Source organism: Sus scrofa, chromosome 18, assembly GCF_054392235.1.
Source record: "Sus scrofa isolate SSC_HxYL_T2T_F1_AM1 chromosome 18, Sscrofa_HxYL_maternal_Yorkshire_Landrace_v2.0, whole genome shotgun sequence".
NCBI lineage: Eukaryota > Metazoa > Chordata > Mammalia > Artiodactyla > Suidae > Sus > Sus scrofa.
This window is the reverse complement of record NC_139400.1, coordinates 22,359,542-22,376,754: the sequence shown is the minus strand read 5'-3', so window position 1 is coordinate 22,376,754 and position 17,213 is coordinate 22,359,542. Positions and strand designations below refer to the sequence as shown.

At 47.1% G+C, this 17,213-nt stretch overlaps 1 protein-coding gene across 5 annotated transcripts in view; it reads left to right on the top strand.

Annotated features, from left to right (window-relative positions):
• The window catches only part of LOC146394925 (uncharacterized), a 128,056-nt gene that overhangs the window by 89,849 nt on the left and 20,994 nt on the right, over positions 1-17,213 (top strand). The window contains exon 2 of one of the 5 annotated variants that reach the window (XR_014833723.1): positions 8,960-9,054. The exons of 3 other annotated variants lie outside the window; for them this stretch is intronic. The gene's annotated coding sequence lies outside the window, so the exon portion shown is untranslated. Of the gene's footprint in view, positions 1-8,959; positions 9,055-14,667; positions 15,280-17,213 lie in introns of those variants that run through there. One more of the 5 variants, XR_014833719.1, reaches the window with a different exon arrangement.

Here is a 17,213-nt window from a genome sequence, read left to right as displayed (position 1 = left end):
TTGTGTATTTTAGAGATTAAGCCCTTGTCAGTTGCATCATTTGAAACTATTTTCTCCCATTCTGTCTGGTTTTTGTTTTTTTATGGTTTCCTTTGATGTACAAAACATTGTCAGTTTGATTAGGTCCCATTGGTTTATCTTTGCTTTTATTTCTGTTGCCTTGGGAGACTGACCTGAGAAAACATTTGTAAGGGCGATGTCAGAGAATGTTTTGCCTATGTTCTTTTTTAGGAGTTTGATGGTGTCTTGTCTTACATTTAAATCTTTAAGCCATTTTGAGTTTATTTTTGTGCGTGGCATGAGGGTGTGTTCCAGTTTAATTGATTTACATGCAGCTGTCCAGTTTTCCCAGCACCACTTGCTGAAAAGCCTGTCCTTTTCCCATTTTATATTCTTGCCTCCTTTGTCAAAGATTAATTGACCATAGGTATCTGGGCTTATTTCTGGGTTCTCTGTTCTGTTCCATTGGTCTGTATGTCTGTCTTGGTTTTATTGATGTCTTCTATTAGTTTTTAAATCTCTATTTTTTTATTTCCTTTATGATCTTTATTGTTTCCTTCCTTCTGCTGACTTTAGGTTTTGTTTGCTCTTCTTTTTCTAGTTCTTTTAAGTGGTAGGTTAGGTTGTTTATTTGAGAATTTTCTTATTTTTTGAGGAAGGCCTGTATCACTGTGAACTTCCCCCTAAGAACTTCTTTTGCTTCTTACAGACTTTATATAGTTGGGTTTGCATAGTCATTTGTCTCAAGGTATTTTTAAATTTCCTCTTTGGTTTCCTCATTGACTTTATTTATTTATTTATTTTTTTAGCAGCATGTCATTTAGTCTCCATGTAATCATTTTCTTTTCTCATTTCTTTTTCTGTGGATGATTTGTAGTTTCATACTGTTGTGGTCAGAGAAAGTGCTTGAAATAATTTTTGTACTCTTAAATTTGTTGAGGTTTTTCTTTGTGTGTATGTGTGTCCTGGTATGTGGTCAGCCGTAGAAAGTGTTCCAGGTACACTTGAAAAGAATGAGTATTCTGGTATTTTTTTTTTTTTTTTTGGATGTAATGTCCTGAAAATATCAAGTTAGACTTTTTTTTTTTTTTTTTCCTTCTATTTCAGGGCTACACCACAGCAAATGGAGATTCCCAGGCTAAGGGTCAAATTGGAGCTGCAGCCTCTGGCCTACACCACAGCCACAGCAATGTGGGATCTGAAGTGCATCTGTGACCCACATCACAGCTCATGGCAATGCTGTTTCCTTAATCTACTGAGCGAGGCCAGGGATCGAAACCATGCCCTCATGGATCCTTGTTGGGTTCATTAACCACTGAGCCATGAAGGGAACTCCAAGACTTTTGTATCATTTAGAATCTCTGTTGCCTTATTGATTTTCTGTCTAGAAGATCTGTCCATTGATGGAGTAGGGTGTTAAATTCTCCTACTGTTGTGTGTTCCCATCAGTTTCTCCCTTCATGTCTGTTAGAATTTGTTTTATGTATTTGAATGTTCCTATATTAGGTGTGTGTGTGTATATATATATATATATATATATTTTTTTTTTTTTTTGTCTTTTTGCCATTTCTTGGGCCACTCCCATGGCATATGGAGGCTCCCAGGCTAGGGGTCTAATCGGAGCTGTAGCTGCCAGCCTACACCAGAGCCACAGCAACGTGGGATCCGAGCTGAGTCTGGGACCTACACCACAGCTCATGGCAATGCCGGATCCTTAACCCACCGAGCAAGGCCAGGGATTGAACTCATGGTTCCTGGTCGGATTCGTTAACCACTGCGCCACAACAGGAACTCCAAGGTATGTATATGTTGATGAATGTAACATCCTCTTCTTGAATTGACTTTATCATTGAATAGTGTTCTTTTTTTATCTTTCTTTACAGCCTTTCTTTTAAAGTCTATTTTGTTTGATGTGAGTATTGTGACTCCACTTTCTTGTCATTTCCATTCACATGAAATATCTTTTTCTGTCTCCTTACTCTCTATGTGTGTTCTTTGCCCTAAATTGCATATCTTGTCAGTAGCATACTGCAGGCTCTTGTTTTTTAACCCAGTCTGCCATTCCATGCCTTTTGGCTGGAGCATTTAGTCCATTGAATTTAAGGCAATTATTGATAAATATATATTTTTTACCATTTAAACCTTATTTTCCACTTGATTCTATATTTCTTCTTTGTTCTGTCCTTTTTCTTTTCATCTTGCTTTTTGCGGTTTGATGATTGCCTTTTATTTTATACTTGTGTTCTCTTATTTTTGGATTTGTAAATTTATTGTATGTTCTTGATTTGTGGTCCTCCTGCTTCTCAAGTATGTTAACTCCTTCCTATATCTGCTTGTTTAAGACTGATGTTATATAGGCTCAAACATGCTTCTAAAAAAAAAGAATCTACATTTTCATATTCTCTTCCCCCACATTGTAGGATTTTAATGTCCTCTTTTACATCTTCGTGTTTATCATTTTACTGTTCTTTGAGCTTATCATCACTTTCACAAATAGATTTTGTTTTCTTTTTGATCAGTATACTGACTTATTTAAATGATTTACTTTCCAATTGTGATTTTCTCTTTCCTAGGAGATCATAGAAAATATCTCTGGAGAGCCTCCTGATTAGAGAGGGCACTGGCTAACAAGGGAAGCTCTCTTTCCTGACATTTAGAGCATTTGTGGTGTGACCCAACCTCAGGGCACTGCTCACATAAAGCGAGATGCACCTGGAGCCCCTGGGGTGGGTGTGGTGGCCCTGGACATTTGTAAGGATGCTTTCAGCTCTAGCCGGTTAGGCCATTATTACTCTGCCCTGGTTATGCTGAAAGCTTCTCCCCCCTTGGGGGAATGGACACCCACAGCCAAAACTATAATTTCAACAGATAAGCATGAGGCTTCTTACCAAGGACTCCTTATTTTGGGCTTGAGCCATAGGCCCTGAAGGTAGGACAGAGGCCTCATGCCTGAGGAGGAGCGACCAAAATGGTCGAGGGTCAGGAAAGGCTTCAGAACACCAGGAGATCCCTAGTCCTAAGCCCAAACTCCCTGCCCATCTTGCCCAGACTCGGGCAGGGCTGTGCTGAGCTGTCTTTTCCTCATTTTGTCTGTTTCTCTGGTCTTTTCCTGTGTGAGTGGGGGAGATGCTACTTAACTTCTGCCAGGCCTCTTATCCTCATTTTTTTTTTTTTTTTTTTTTTTTCAGGAAAGAAAAGGTTAGGGGAGGCTTAGCCAGGGAGAGCAATTTATTTCAAAAACTCAAGCTAACCTGTGCTCTCCTTCCCAACCTCTAGACTATTTTAATCTTGTAAACGGTAATGATGTGTGGGGGGAACAATTTTATTGTTTACCGAAGCAGTCGAGTGATAATTGCAGAGAAAGGAGAAAGCAGAAGGCTTCCCCCCTCCGCCCCCATCCTGCCTTTCTCTCTGCTGTTCTCTATGCTAATATAGGACCTGATGTTGTGTCTTGTGAATCAGGATGACAGACCAGGAAAGGGAGCACAGCAGGGGATGACGGAAGGAGGGAGGTGAGCCTGAGGCCTGGACATCCCCCCCATCCCACCCCACAGAGAAGAGTAAATGGGATTGGACTGTCTCAGGCTGACTGCTCAGGGTGGTTACACGGTAAAAGAGGATGGTTGTGCAAATAGCTCTCGGCCCATGAGATGGGGGGGGTCTTCTGAAATAAGGTCCTCATGGAAAGTTCCTTCTGGTGGTCAGATCAAAATGTATTCTGCGACAACATAAAAAGGAAGAAGATGTACCAACTGGAACAAATATAAAATTATTTTCTTCAACCTTCTTAGGTTAATCTGTCCATTTCTGTGTGACCACTGTTATTAAAAAATTCATCATGCTTGAAATGATCAATGCCACATTTCTCTTTAACAGTGTATATCCCTTAAAGGAGCTTCTTGTCACTGCCAGATAGAGAATGTATTGAATGCCCAGTTTATGTGGAAGCCTGTGTGTACACTGGGCTGGGAGGCGAGGGTGCAGTTTACAGCCCTTTTGGGTTGAGCAAGAACTCACGTCCCATAACCACAGAATGCTTGACATGCAGTCTAACAAATGTTGAAATACTTTGGCTGTCATGGCTTGAGTGGACGTGACCATCCAGCGGGCTGGGGTAGGAAGAGGTGGGGGGTTGGTGGGGAGCAGAGAAGGCAGCTGGAGTTGCACAGGACTTGCTCTAAGGGGATGGCTCACCCACAGTGGGGTTGTACAGGACGGGGTTCACGAGCTTTTCCCCCAGAGTCGCCCAGGACTGGAATGAGAGGATGGGCCAGGCCCCTGGATCGGCATCTCCAGTGGGGGGCCCAGGACTCACTCTGAACAAGCTTCCAGACAGTCTTGTGCACACGGAAGTTTGAGAACCTTTAAGCCCTAGGGTGCTTCGGCCTGAGGAAGTAGGGCTGGCTGCCCACCGGGTCATGGAGGACGGGCGTGACAGCTGGCAACCCTGGGAGCAGGCAGTAGCTTTGAACGCTAGATGGTTTGTCCAATTAAAAAGCAAGCCCAGGAGTTCCCATCGTGACTCAGTGGTTATGAACCCGACTAGTATCCACGACGATGTGAGTTTGATCCCTGGCCTTGCCCAGTGAATTAAGGTTCCGGAGGTGCCATGAGTTGCCATGAGATGCATCTCAGGGATCCTGAGTTGTGTGGCTGGGGTTGCGTGCCATGATTTGCCAGCAGCTGCAGCTCCAATTTGACCCCTAGGCTGGGAACCTCCATATGCTGCAGGTGCAGCCCTGAAAAAGAAAAAAGAAAGTGAGCCCGGTCCCTGACTGCAGATACAGGGTCTGCTTTCTCCCCCAGAGGAGGGAAACTGCTAAGAGCAGACTAGGGACCAGGCCCTCGGTACGCTGGGGGAAAGCCAGCTGTGTGGCAGGACTCGGCAAAAGGTCATGACCTCGTGGGTGTAAGAAGGTTCGGGCCTCTCCGTGCAGGCACACTCTTCCACGTCCCAGCTTCCTCTGGGCCTGAGGCTCTGAATCTCTTTCCACCTCAGTTGGGTCTGGCTCTGAGGCTGGGTCAGGCTGGGCCCACTGGTGAAGGGCCGAGCAGTAGGGGCAGAGGCAGGGAGCCAGGTGGCAGCAGGATAAGGATGACTTTGGCATTGAAGACCAGAGATTTTTAAGGAAAAGCTTTCTGCTGGAGCACTGCTCAAGTTCTCAAAAAAACTCACAGGAAAAGCTGGAAGACTCTCAAATACTGAGACAGAAATAGTTGAGCAACAGAGATATTGTTACAGGACATAATATTCTTCCTTGGTCGTGGATGGGTGGAAAAGAAGTCCATAGGCATCGGATTTCCGAGCAGGCCTGACCAGGCCAGGCAGACTTGACTTTGCAAGAGAGCTGCCAACAGGAGCAGGGTCATGTCAGACAGAGGAAGGCCTAGTGGGCTTCTTTTCCTGATCCTCGTGGCCAAGCCATCTCTCAGCCCCTTAGTCCATTCTTAATCTGAAATCAGGGCTGGCTTTAAGATGCTTAGTTTCAGACAGCAATATAAGTTTTACATAAAAAATCCCAGGCTTTTTCTTTTCTTTAAATTTAAGTTTATTTTACTTTTTTTATTTTTATTTTTTGTCTTTTTGTCTTTTCTAGGCTGGCACCCATGGCATATGGAGGTTCCCAGGCTAGGGGTCTAATCAGAGCTGTAGCCAGTGGCCTATGCCACCATCACAGCAATGCCAGATCCTTAACCTACTGAGCAAGGCCAGGAATCGAACTTGCAACCTCATGATTCCTAGTCAGATTCGCTAATCATTGAGCCATGATGGGAACTCCTTTTTTTTTTTTTTTTTTTTTTTTTAAATTTTTTTCCAGGCTTTTTCTTGTTTAAACCTCTTTCTTTCTTTCTTTCTTTCTTTCTTAGGGCTGCACCTGTGGCATATGGAAGTTCCCAGGCTAGAGGTCAAATTGGAGCTGCAGCTGCCAGCCACAGCCACAGCAGCACAGGATCCAGGCTACATCTGTGACCTATACCACAGCTCATGGCAACGCCAGATCCTTAACCCACTGAGAGAGAGGGTCCAGGGATCAACCCTCGTCTTCTTGGATACTAGTCGGGTTTGTTACTACTGAGCCACAACGAGAACGCCCTTGTTTAAACTTCTTTTGGTTACATCTTCCCTTTTGACTAATCCTGCCGTGAAGTTCTGTGGCAAGCCTGTTCAGTTATAGGATAATAAACTCTTAGGATTCTTGTCCAAGAGACCAGATCCTCTCTCACCCAAAAGCTGGGACTATTAGCCTCAGCCTCGTGTTTGTTCGTCTTTTACAAACAATCCCTGAGTCAGAACAAAGGAACATTTCTGGTATAAAACACACAGTGCCTGAGAAAGACTCCCTTCTCTTTTCTATTGCTTATGAAGCATCTGTGGACACTTCCCTGAAGGTAAAACTTCTCCTTTAATGGTACCCAGCGCACTTAGCCAAGACAAACTCTGGGTCCAGACAGCCCCTCCCTTCTAAGTCAGCACAAAGCCAGCCTCCTCTGGTGCAAACATGCAAGGAATGGGGCAGGACGTTGTATGATGGCTCCTTTTTGGATTTAAAAGTTCGAGTTTGCGAAATACAGTTTCTTTTGGATGCTGCATCCACGGACTTGCTCCTTGACTGCTTCCCCCCCATTATTTCCCTTTCTCCCACTTTTTTATAACCTGGGGCATTCCATGTGGGAGGAGGTGGTGGGGGACTTAGGTCCAGCTGACCTTCAAGTCAAGCTTTCCGTCTCTCCCTTTCTCAGTCTTTGTTCTCGGAGGACGAGCCCAGGTTGCTCTTGAATGCTAAGAAAAGAAAGATCGTGGTAGGTAGCTCTCCTTTGGACTGGTGTTTGGAGCCCCCATTCCATCAGTCTGAAATGACCACACAGACACACAGACACACAGACACACACACACACCGACGCCCTTTGCACAAGCAGAGAAGGAAGAAAGAGGAGGCAAAGGGACCTGGTTCTGAGGTTTTGGAGAAGGTGACAATGACCCATGAAAGGTGACCAATGAAGGACAGAAGATGGAGGGGCTGACCCAGCAGACCTGGCTGCAAGGGGCAGGGGACCCAAAGAAAGATTGTGAGAACGGTACCGGTTAGACAGAGGAGGCGCTGCATGCCGGGGCTGCTGTGGGAGCGCCGGGAAAATGCTGAAGCAAGCGGCCCTCCTTCCTCACCCTGCAGCCAGCGAAACACCTTGAATGATCAGGACATTCATATTGCTCGTCATAGTTAACCGCACGCCTTTCCCCTCTTAATCTTATTTTATCCTTCTGCAAGTATTGCCTGAATACATTATCATTGTACGAAGTTCACAGAACATAGAAGTAAATCGTCTGGGTTCAGACTCCCTAGAAACATGAGCCGGAGCCAAAGCTCCCTGTGCCAGTGCTTGGGGTGGGGGAGGGCATCTCAGGGACATGAGATGGCAAGAAATGGGGACCCGAGGTCAGGAAGGAAGAAGGTAAATATAAGGCGGGAGTTACCCGGTAGGCCCCAGGTTCCCAAGAAAATAGGAGAACCCAGATGGTTTTGGTCATTTGGGACATCCCCGAAGAACCAGTATACCCAAGGGAGCCCCGTCGTCTTCTGTCTTTCACTGGTCAAATTTGGTAACGTGGTTGGGATCTTTGTGCCACTGCTGGGGACACTGGAACCATTATGGGCTGGACTGAGCCCAGCACCTTCCGTTATGGCAGGAGCTAAAGCAAGCATCTTGTTTGCAGGGGACACTAAGATTGTCCTTCTCCCACTTGTCCTCCCTTCCTCAAAACAACTACTCTTGAGAGCTTAGCGTCCATCCGCCCAGACTTTCACATGCATGTGTACACAGATCTTTGTGGGTCTTAAAGAGCATGAACTAGATAATTTAGTATGTGTTGTTTTGCCATTTCCCTCTTTCCTCTAATTCGACCTTATAGTTTTTTTGCTTTTCAGGACCACACCTGTGGCATATGGAAGTTTCCAGGCTGCTAGGGGTCCAAGTGGAGCTACAACTGCTGGCCTATACCACAGCCACAGCAACACGGGATCCAAGCTGTCTCTGCGACCTACACCACAGCTCACGGCAATGCTGGATCCCTGACCCACCGAGCGAGGCCAGGGATGGAATCTGCATCCTCATGGATACTCGTCGGATTCACTTCCGCTGCGCCACAGTGGGAACTCCTAGACCTTGTAGATTTTTCATGTTTGTACATTCTTTCAAAGCCCTGTGCGGCATCACTTGGGATGGATATGCTGTCATGTGTTCCCCTTTTGCTGACCCTTTAGGTTTTTCCAGCTCTGGCTATCATAGTCAGTAACTGCAATGAATGTGACTCTGTGTCTAGGCGAGGGCATTTCCCTGTAACAGATGCCTCGAGGTTGTACTTTTGGGTTAAACGAAATCAAACCACCAAGATCAGATCATTTCCTTCTTGTCAGCATCCTTTAGATCCTGGAAGAATATAAAAGTTGAGGCCACTTGATTCAGTTGGTTAGAGCATGAAGCCAGTGAGCCTACGAGATCCTGAACTTGATCCTCAGTAAATAATGCGGAGGTCACAGACCGCAGCCTGAGTCGTGGTTGGTTGCTGCTCAAACGTCTATCACTGGTCATGAGGGGAAGAGGGGGACTGTGCCTAACTCTACAGAGCGGTTCTCAAAGCGTGGTCCACAGCTCAGCATCACCCAGAAACCCTATTAGAAAGGTCAGTGCTTGGGTCCTGCCTCAGAGCTACCGACTCAGACATTCCTAGGGATGGGTCCAGAAAAATCTATGTTTTAATGACTCCCGCCAGGGGCTCCCATGCATATAAAGTCTGAGAACGGTGGCTCCTCAACCTGCATCCTATTATTAGACAAAGAAAGCTAAAATGGAGATAAGGCTAGGTCCCCCTGTTGCTAGGTAAGGAGCAGCAGAACCAGGTTGGGCACCCCGGAACTGCTGCATGTTGGCCCCTCCTTCATCTTGACAATTTGTCCCTTAGGATCTTTGAACCCTGTGACAGTTTCTCCAACGCGTGCACTGCCTCTTCCATCAGACTAGGGTCACCAGGGTTGTCTATTGGATCAAGGTGAGTCTTGACAATGACCTTGCCTTCATAACCTCACCCTTCACTGGCTTAGCCTCCGACGCCTTTGCTCTTGACCCGAAATCCTCTGCCTCCTTGAACACAGCTTGAGCCCACAGCCCGCAGTCCCCTGGCCAGTGTTGGAGCCTGGAAGCTACCTATGGGATCGACTCTCCTTCTGCTCAACTGTCTGGGGCCTGCTGATACCTCTGTGAGGCTGTGACAATTATTTCTAGATAGAAAGGATGGCATATGGCTTTTTTGGTATTATTCCATGGATTACAAATCCCAACTCCATTACTTAATTAATTAATTAATTTATTTTTTGTCTTTTGTCTTTTTAGGGCCACACCCGCGGCATATGGAGGTTCCCAGGCTAGGAGTCTAATGAGAGCTGTAGCCCCCGGTCTTTGCCAGAGCCATAGCAACACCAGATCCAAGCTGCGTCTGCGACCTACACCACAGCTCATGGCAATGCTGGATCCTTAACCCACTGAGCGAGGCCAGGGATTGAACCTGAAACCTCATGGTTCCTAGTCAATTCATTTCTGTTGTGCTGTGACGGGAACTCCTGAACTCCATAAATTTATACATTTAAGCCAGCTGTCATTGCTGTGATGTAAGAAAAACTGATTTTAAGAAGGGTTTTGGCCGGCTTTCTCTGCCAGGAAATGTTTCCCCTTTAGTTTCCCATTTACTGCCTCTGCCTCCCGTAAAATGAGACCATCACCAGCCTCAGAGGATGCGAGTGGACAGCTCATCCTGCCGAATTCAGTTGTGCATATAAAGTCTGAGACCCTTCTGTTATGAGGGAGAAAAACTGACCTTTCATAGATGTTTTTCTCATTGACGTGTCTTGCTGTTCAATTTGCGCCTCCTAAATTCATACATTGAAGTCCTAAACCCCAACACCTCGGAACATGGCTGTTTTGATAAAGGGTCTCTGTAGAAGTAAGAAAGTTAAATTGAGGTGATTGGGGCGGGCCCTGGTCCAGCATCCTCATAAAAAGGGGAGATCTGGATGCAGACGTGCATGCAGGGAGAATACATACGAAGGCGGAGATCCGGGGGATGCGCCTATAAGCCAAGGGACCCCAAAGATGTCCAGCAAACCATCAGAAGCTAGGGGGGAGGCATGGACCAGATTCTCCCTCACAGCCCTCGGAAGGAGCCAGCTGCCAACACCTTGATCTTGGACTTCTGGCCTCCGGAACCGTGTGATGATAAGTTTCTGTTTGTGATACTTTTACCGTAGCCCTGCGAACGAATCCAGCATCCCTACCATCTTTTCCTTCCTTCTGCGGGTCATCCCGCCTCCCCCGTCTCGATGGTTCTTACATGGGGTCCTATGAACAGCTGGTCTTCCTGCCCCCAGGCTCCTCACTCTGCATCCTGTCCACAGATCTTCACTGGAGCAAAGCTTTGCAAAGAGTGGCTTCCAGCTCCTCCAGCACCTGTTCTTACGCTTCGAGTCTGAATCCCATGACCCAAGCCTGCTCCCCCAACGCTTGTCCCCACCGCCTCCGCCACAGCCTCCGGTCTCTCTTCACATGGGCCTTCTCACCATCCGTAATGTCTGTGTCGTGTGCACATCTGCACGTCTGCTGCGCCCTCCTTTCCAAGTTCTTCGAAACTCTGCCATCTCACTTCACTAAGTCAAACTTTGCTGCCGATGAGAATCGCTTTGGGGGAGCTTTGAGAAATCTCAAACCCACAGGCTTCCCCCATAGCAGTTATATAAGAGTCTCTGGCCTGGGATTCATGCGTCAGTATTTTTTTTTTTTCTTTTTCTTTTTAGGGCAACACCCACCGCACGTGGAAGATCCCAGGCTAGGGCTTCAGTCAGAGCTGCAGCTGTTGGCCCATACCATAGCCACAGCAACACCGGATCCGAGCTGCCTCTGTGACCTACACCACGATGCTGGACCTTTAACCCACAAAGCGAGGCCAGGGATCGAACCCACATCCTCATGGATACTAGTCAAGCTTGTAACCCGATGGGCCACAAGGGGAACTCCCACGCATCAGTATCTTTTAAAGCCTTTGATCTTTCAAGGTAGAGCCAAGGCTGACAATCCAAGTGACTTCCTCTTCCACATCAAGCTCGCACCTCTCAAACCTTGATGTGCACACAAGTCAACAAGGCATTTGCTGAGCTGCAGTTTTTCTAGAAAGTTCCCAGGTGGTGCCAGTGCAGCTGGTCCAGGGACCCCACTTTGAGTAGTGAAGTGCTACACAGCTTGTAACTCAACAGCTTGTAACTCAACTTGTAACTCAACTTGTAACTCAACTTGGTCCCTGGAAGGATTAAGATGCTTTGCAGAAATACATAGACAAAAATTAGCAGTTAGGAGTTCCTCTTGTGGCTCAGGGGTTAACAAACTGAACCCGACTAGTATCTACTAGTATCTATGAGGACGTGGGTTCAATCCCTGGCCTCACTCAGGATTTGGCGTTGCTGTGAGCTGTGGTGTAGGCCAGCGGCTACAGCTCCAATTCGACCCTGAGCCTGGGAACCTCCATATGCCAAAGGTGTGGCCCTAAAAAGACAAACAAACAAACAAACCAAAAAAAACAGCAGTTAATTTTATCTCCTTCATCCAGACGGGCTTACACAGGTCCTCGGAGAGCATCTAAGAGGAGCTGGCAGATGGGCCAAACAGCGATGCTAGAGAGATAGGAGGCCTGGAGTAAGCAGGGACACCCAGCTGCACACCCCTCCCCAGGCAGCTGGACACACAGGCTCCCCTAGCAGCAGGGACAGGTCAGGCCACCAGGAGCCCTTTTGTCCTGTGACCTGAGGTATGGGGTACTTTAAGGAAAACTGGGACTTTTAGGTTTAGGGAAATTTGGACCTTGGGCCCACTTTTTTTTTTTTTTTTTTTTTTTCCTTAAACTATAGTTGATTTACAGTGTTCTGTCAATTTCTGCTATAAGCAAAGTGACTCGGTCATATACATATATTCTTTTTCTCACATTATCTATACATATATTCTTTTTCTCACATTATCCTCCATCCTGTTCCATCACAAGGGACTAGATATAGTGCCCTGTGGTGTGTACAGCAGGGGCACCCACTTTTTGTACACGCTCTCTTGTTGTTTGGTCTGGGATGTGTTTCGCTCGGGAAAAGTCTATAATTTTAGAGGCAGTGGAATGAAGATGCAAAGTGCATGGATGAGCCTGGCCGGTTCTGTCATATCACAGGATTCCCAGGGGGCCTCGGCATCAACTACTATGACGTAGACGGCGCCCCCTGCAGTTGGCCACCCAGAGCCCACAGCCAGGGCTTATTCATTCTTTGAGTGGTGCTTTCTTCGTCTATGAAATGTAGGTGACAATATCTTCCAAGGCTCTAGAGGTGATTAAATAAGATCAGGCACATAAAGCCGTAAGCACTGAAGCTGATGCACACCGGAAGTACTCATTAAATGATTATCCCTGCCATCATTCCGATCCGCATTTCATTTCTAGGTCCAGGGCAGGGCCCAGATGCCTGTGAGCAGAATGGCTACTCAGGACTTGCTCCAGGGCATGGGTCTCGCGCAGCTGGCAGCTGCCTGTGCAAGGGCAGAATAGGAATTGAGCATTTCACCCAGATGCTTATTTGGTTTCCCTTCTGTTCAGTCAGGGCTGCATTATCATTGCAGGAGGTCTCTGAAATTTTTGCCTTTCTTGGGCCTCCTCTTGCGTTAAAAAAATTGAAATGTCTCTTTTGCAATGGTGTTGATATAAAGGTGAGTGCAGGAGTTCCCATTGTGGCTCAGCAGGTTAAGAACCTGACTAATATTCATGAGGATGCAGGTTCAATTCCTGGCCCCGCTTGGTGGGTTAAGGCTTCGGCGTGGCATTACTTCAGATCTTCGGCTTCAAATCCTGCATTATTGTGGCTGTGGTGTAGGCTGGAAGCTGCAGTTCCGATTCGACCCCTGAACTGGGAATTTCCATATGCTGCTGGTGCGGCCCTAAAAAAAGCTAATTAACTAAATAAATAAAGGTGAATGCAACTCAGATTGGACTATAATCACTTTTTTCTTCTGATCTGAAAAGAAATGAAAGCATTGTCATGGGCCCCTACCCCATAGCAGACCCTAAGCACTGCCCGCTCTGGCCCCAGATGGTCTGTCCACGCTGTCTGTGCTGACCCTCCCAGCAGCTGAGCATGCCTGGGGGTGCAGGAGGGCCAAGAGCTCCAACGTAAGGTGTCACTTTTACGTGCAAAAATCTTTCTTCCTTAACTAGGTCCCAGCTGCCTCCAGAGCAGGGATCTTCCTGTGTAAGTTCCCTCAGAGCTCTGAGTATAAGGCTGAGCCTTAGGGCCGGTTTGCTTTTTCCGCCTCATTACAACTTAAATTCACTGTGTTGTTAATAAGTGTTAGGATGCTCCTTCCCAAGCCTTGGGAATCTGTTGTTCTGTGGTCATTATCAGACTCAGAGGGGCCTCTCAAGGCAGTGCCTTGGGGAACTGGCCACAATAGGCTCCCGCCACTGATAGAGGCCCCTGTCACTCAGCCAGAAGAGGGAAGTGAGGTTGGGGTGCATTCTCAAAATTGCAATTCAGAAAAAAAAGCGGGGGAGGTTCCTGTTGTAGCTCAGTGGTATTGAATCCAACTAGTGGCAATGAATCCATGAGGATATGGATTCGATCCCTGGCCTTGCTCAGTGGGTTAAGGATCCAGTGTTGCTGTGAGCTGTGGTGTAGGTCATAGATGAGGCTCGGATCCCGAGTTGCCGTGGCTGTGGCTGTGGCTTAGGTTGGCAGCTGCAGCTCTGATGGGACCCCTAGCCTGGTAACTGCCATATGCCTTGGGTGAGGCCCTAAGACAAAACAAAACCAAACAACCCCTGCAATTCAGGGTCGTGTTGAAGGTCCCTGCTGGGGGCACAGAGCACCAGCTGCCGTTCATCTGCAGGATGGATTTCCCGCTCAGTCCCTTTGAGTGGAAGTAGCCTGGCAGGGACACTGCCTGGGGTTGTTGCATGATGGGCACTTGGTGCTGCTCTTTCTTGAGTCTGTTCAGTTGGAGAAACAGCATGGCCCATAGGCAACAGCCAACAGCCCTTGCTGGCTCCCAGGGTCACTGTCCACCCCAATAGTACATTTAGGGGAAGGTAGCAGGAGTGTGGTCCTTCGAGGGATGTGGCAAGTGACAGCGCCCCTGGGGCTAGCCTGGCTGGCAGGCTGGGAGTTGGCTTCTCAGCTCTCTTCCTACGCTGGTTCAGCTGCACGTGCATTCACGGGGTCTGTCCAGCTGATGCCAAGGAGCTGAGAGGACAGCGACCATGGAGCTGGTGACGATTGCAGAGGCAGGGGCATCTCTGGAGCAGACAGCAGTTTTGCAGTTTCTTTTGGATGCTTGTCTTAATATGAAGCTTATTAATGTGCATCTTATTTATAATAAATTGCTTGTTCACCAGTTGTTCCTGATGATCTATTATGTTATCCTTGAATTTCTTTTGTACAGTTTGAAAGCTGCCAAGACGCTTAGTCACTGTTACCAAATGTACCCGGTGGCAGCACAATGTAAATATTGAGCTAAATTCTTAGCTGGGAGAGGCAAACTCTAGTCACTAATTAACCCAGATCCTCCGAAAGTCATTAGGATGTTGGTTTGTGGTGCAGCATTGAGGGAGGAATAGAAAAATGAGGATTAGGGCCTGAGGTAGGATGAGTAAGATGTAAAAATCCACTGAGGATTTCAGAGGTATCTCGAGTTGCCCTGGAAGCAAAAGCTATTTGAGGACTAGCAATGTCTATAGACCTGACTCTTTTAAAAGAAGGTTCAGGAATTCCCATCATGGCTCAGAGGAAACGAATCTGACTAGTAACCATGAGGATGCAAGTTTGATCCCTGGTCTGGCTCAGTGGGTTAAGGATCCAGTGTTGCTGTGAGCTGTGGTTTAGGTCGCATACGCGGTTTGGATCTGGCGTGGCTGTGACTGAGACATGTGGCTGTGACTGAGACATAGGCCAGTGACTACAGCTCTGATTTGACCCCTAGCCTGGGAAGCTCCATGCCTTGAGTGTGGCCCTAAAAAGACAAAAATTAAAAAAAGAAGGTTCAAAGCCTTATAGACTCAGATCAAAGAAATAGTGACTCAAGAGCGAGGGTAAAGGAAACACCAAATTCTTCCATCCATGTGTTGATTTGACAAGTGTTGTCTGAACCCTGGTGCAGAGACGGGGAGGCACGTGTGGTCACGACCCAGGAAGAAGCGCGTCTGTGCTCCTACAGGTGAGGGGGGAGTGTAGTGCAGATGGTTGGTGTGGCCAAAGGAACACGTCATGAATGGTCTTGGAAGGCATGGGGAGGAATTTGGATCCTAGACTCAGGGCAAGGGGCGGGGGGACTGAGAGCTTCATGCAGAAGAGGGAGGAGTGTGTGTTGTTGGGGAGCAGGGCCAGCGGGGTTGCTGAGGATGTGGCTTGGGACTGGTGGAAGTGACCAGTTTCGGTTGGCACTGTTGAACTGGAGGGGACATCCCAGGGGCTGCTTGCACCTGGGAGAGAGGTATAGATTTGGGAGTCATGAGAAAATAGATGGTGAATGATGACACGTAGGAGTGTAGCCGAAACACGGCCTCTGTACACCGGCACCAGCTAAGTCTCAGAGACAGAGTTTGGGGTGAAGCAGAAAGAACAGCTTTATTGCTTTGCCAGGCAAAGGAGGACACAGCAGGCTAACACCTCAACACTGTGTCCTGTCCTGAGAGGGGATAGCAAGGGGGTTTATAGGTTTAGCTCAGAAGACGGGGTTATTGTCGAAGGCGTCTGTATTACTCTTCATCCATAGATCATTTCAGAGTCGTCAAATCTGGTGTCAGTCCGTCTGGTGATGGTTTCTGGTTGTCTTTGGTCAAGGTTATCCTTCCTTGACCTTTTCTCTGGAAAGAAGATGGCTTGTGGGGAAGCGGTGTTAGGAAGTGTTTCAATTACAAAGGAAACCACTAGGTGCAGCAGAACTCTAACTAGAAAGCCATCATTCGTAAAAGAAAGCGATTAAGTCAGGAAGAGGTCATTTGTAAAAAGCTGGACACTAGGCACGATATAACTCTAACTAGAAAGTCATCATTAGTAGTAAGTTAGTGGACCAAGGCAGGGCTTAACATCATGGAGACTGTTTTGGCTAACTTTTAGCTGTAACAATAGTTCCTAATCATTAACTCTTTTAAAAAAATATTCTTTTCCATTATGGTTTGTTTTTTATTTACTTATTTTTTTCTTTTAAGGCTGCACCTGTGGCAATATGGAAGTTCCCAGGCCATGGAGTCACATTGGAGCTGCAGCTGCCAGCCTGTACCACGCCCACAGCAATGCCAGATCCGAGCTCTGTGATCTAAACCACAGCTCATAGCAACACTGGATGCTTCACCCACTGAGCGAGGCCAGGGATCAAACCATGGAAACTAGTTGGGTTCATTACTGCTGAGTCACAGCAGGAACTCCTTAATCGTTAACTCTTGAGTCAGCCTTTTGAGACGGAGAGGAGGCCAGAGAGGCTAAAGGAAAGAACATAACGATTTAGGGGCTTGCACACGGTTTCAGCAGTGGCTGAGGTGACCTTGCTCGATGATGTGGAATTGGGGAAGAAGAAGCACTAAGATGGAACTCTCTGAAAAGCAGAAAGTCAGGGATGGGGGGAGGAGGAGGAGCTCTTAAGAGAAACTGGAAAGAAAAGTGCCCAAGACTAGAGTCTCAATGGCAGGTTACAGAAGCCCAGGGAAGTGATGGCTTAGAGACAGAGCAGATCATCCTGATGTCAAATGTTGGAGAAGACTCATACAAGAACTTTAAAGTACCTATTAGATTTGGAACAAATAAATCTCCGGCCTCCACTTTCAGGAATTCTTTTTTTTTCCATCCCCAAGTATTTCCTGAACATCTGCTCACTCACACCAGGCAGTGCTCTTGGCTTGAAACTTACATTCTGGCAGGAAACACAAGCAACCAGTAAGTAAGCCAGTAACTGGGCCAGGTTGTTTCAGACAATGATAAGAGCACTTAAGAAAACAAAACAGGTGATGTGGCCGTGGGTGATGGGTGATGGGTGGGGAGCTTATTTAGATTGGATTGACAGGGAAGGCCTGTCTGAGGAGGGGACATTTGATCTGAGTCCTGAATAAGAAAGAAATATTTGGGCGTTCCCGTTGTGGCTCAGTGGTTAGCGAG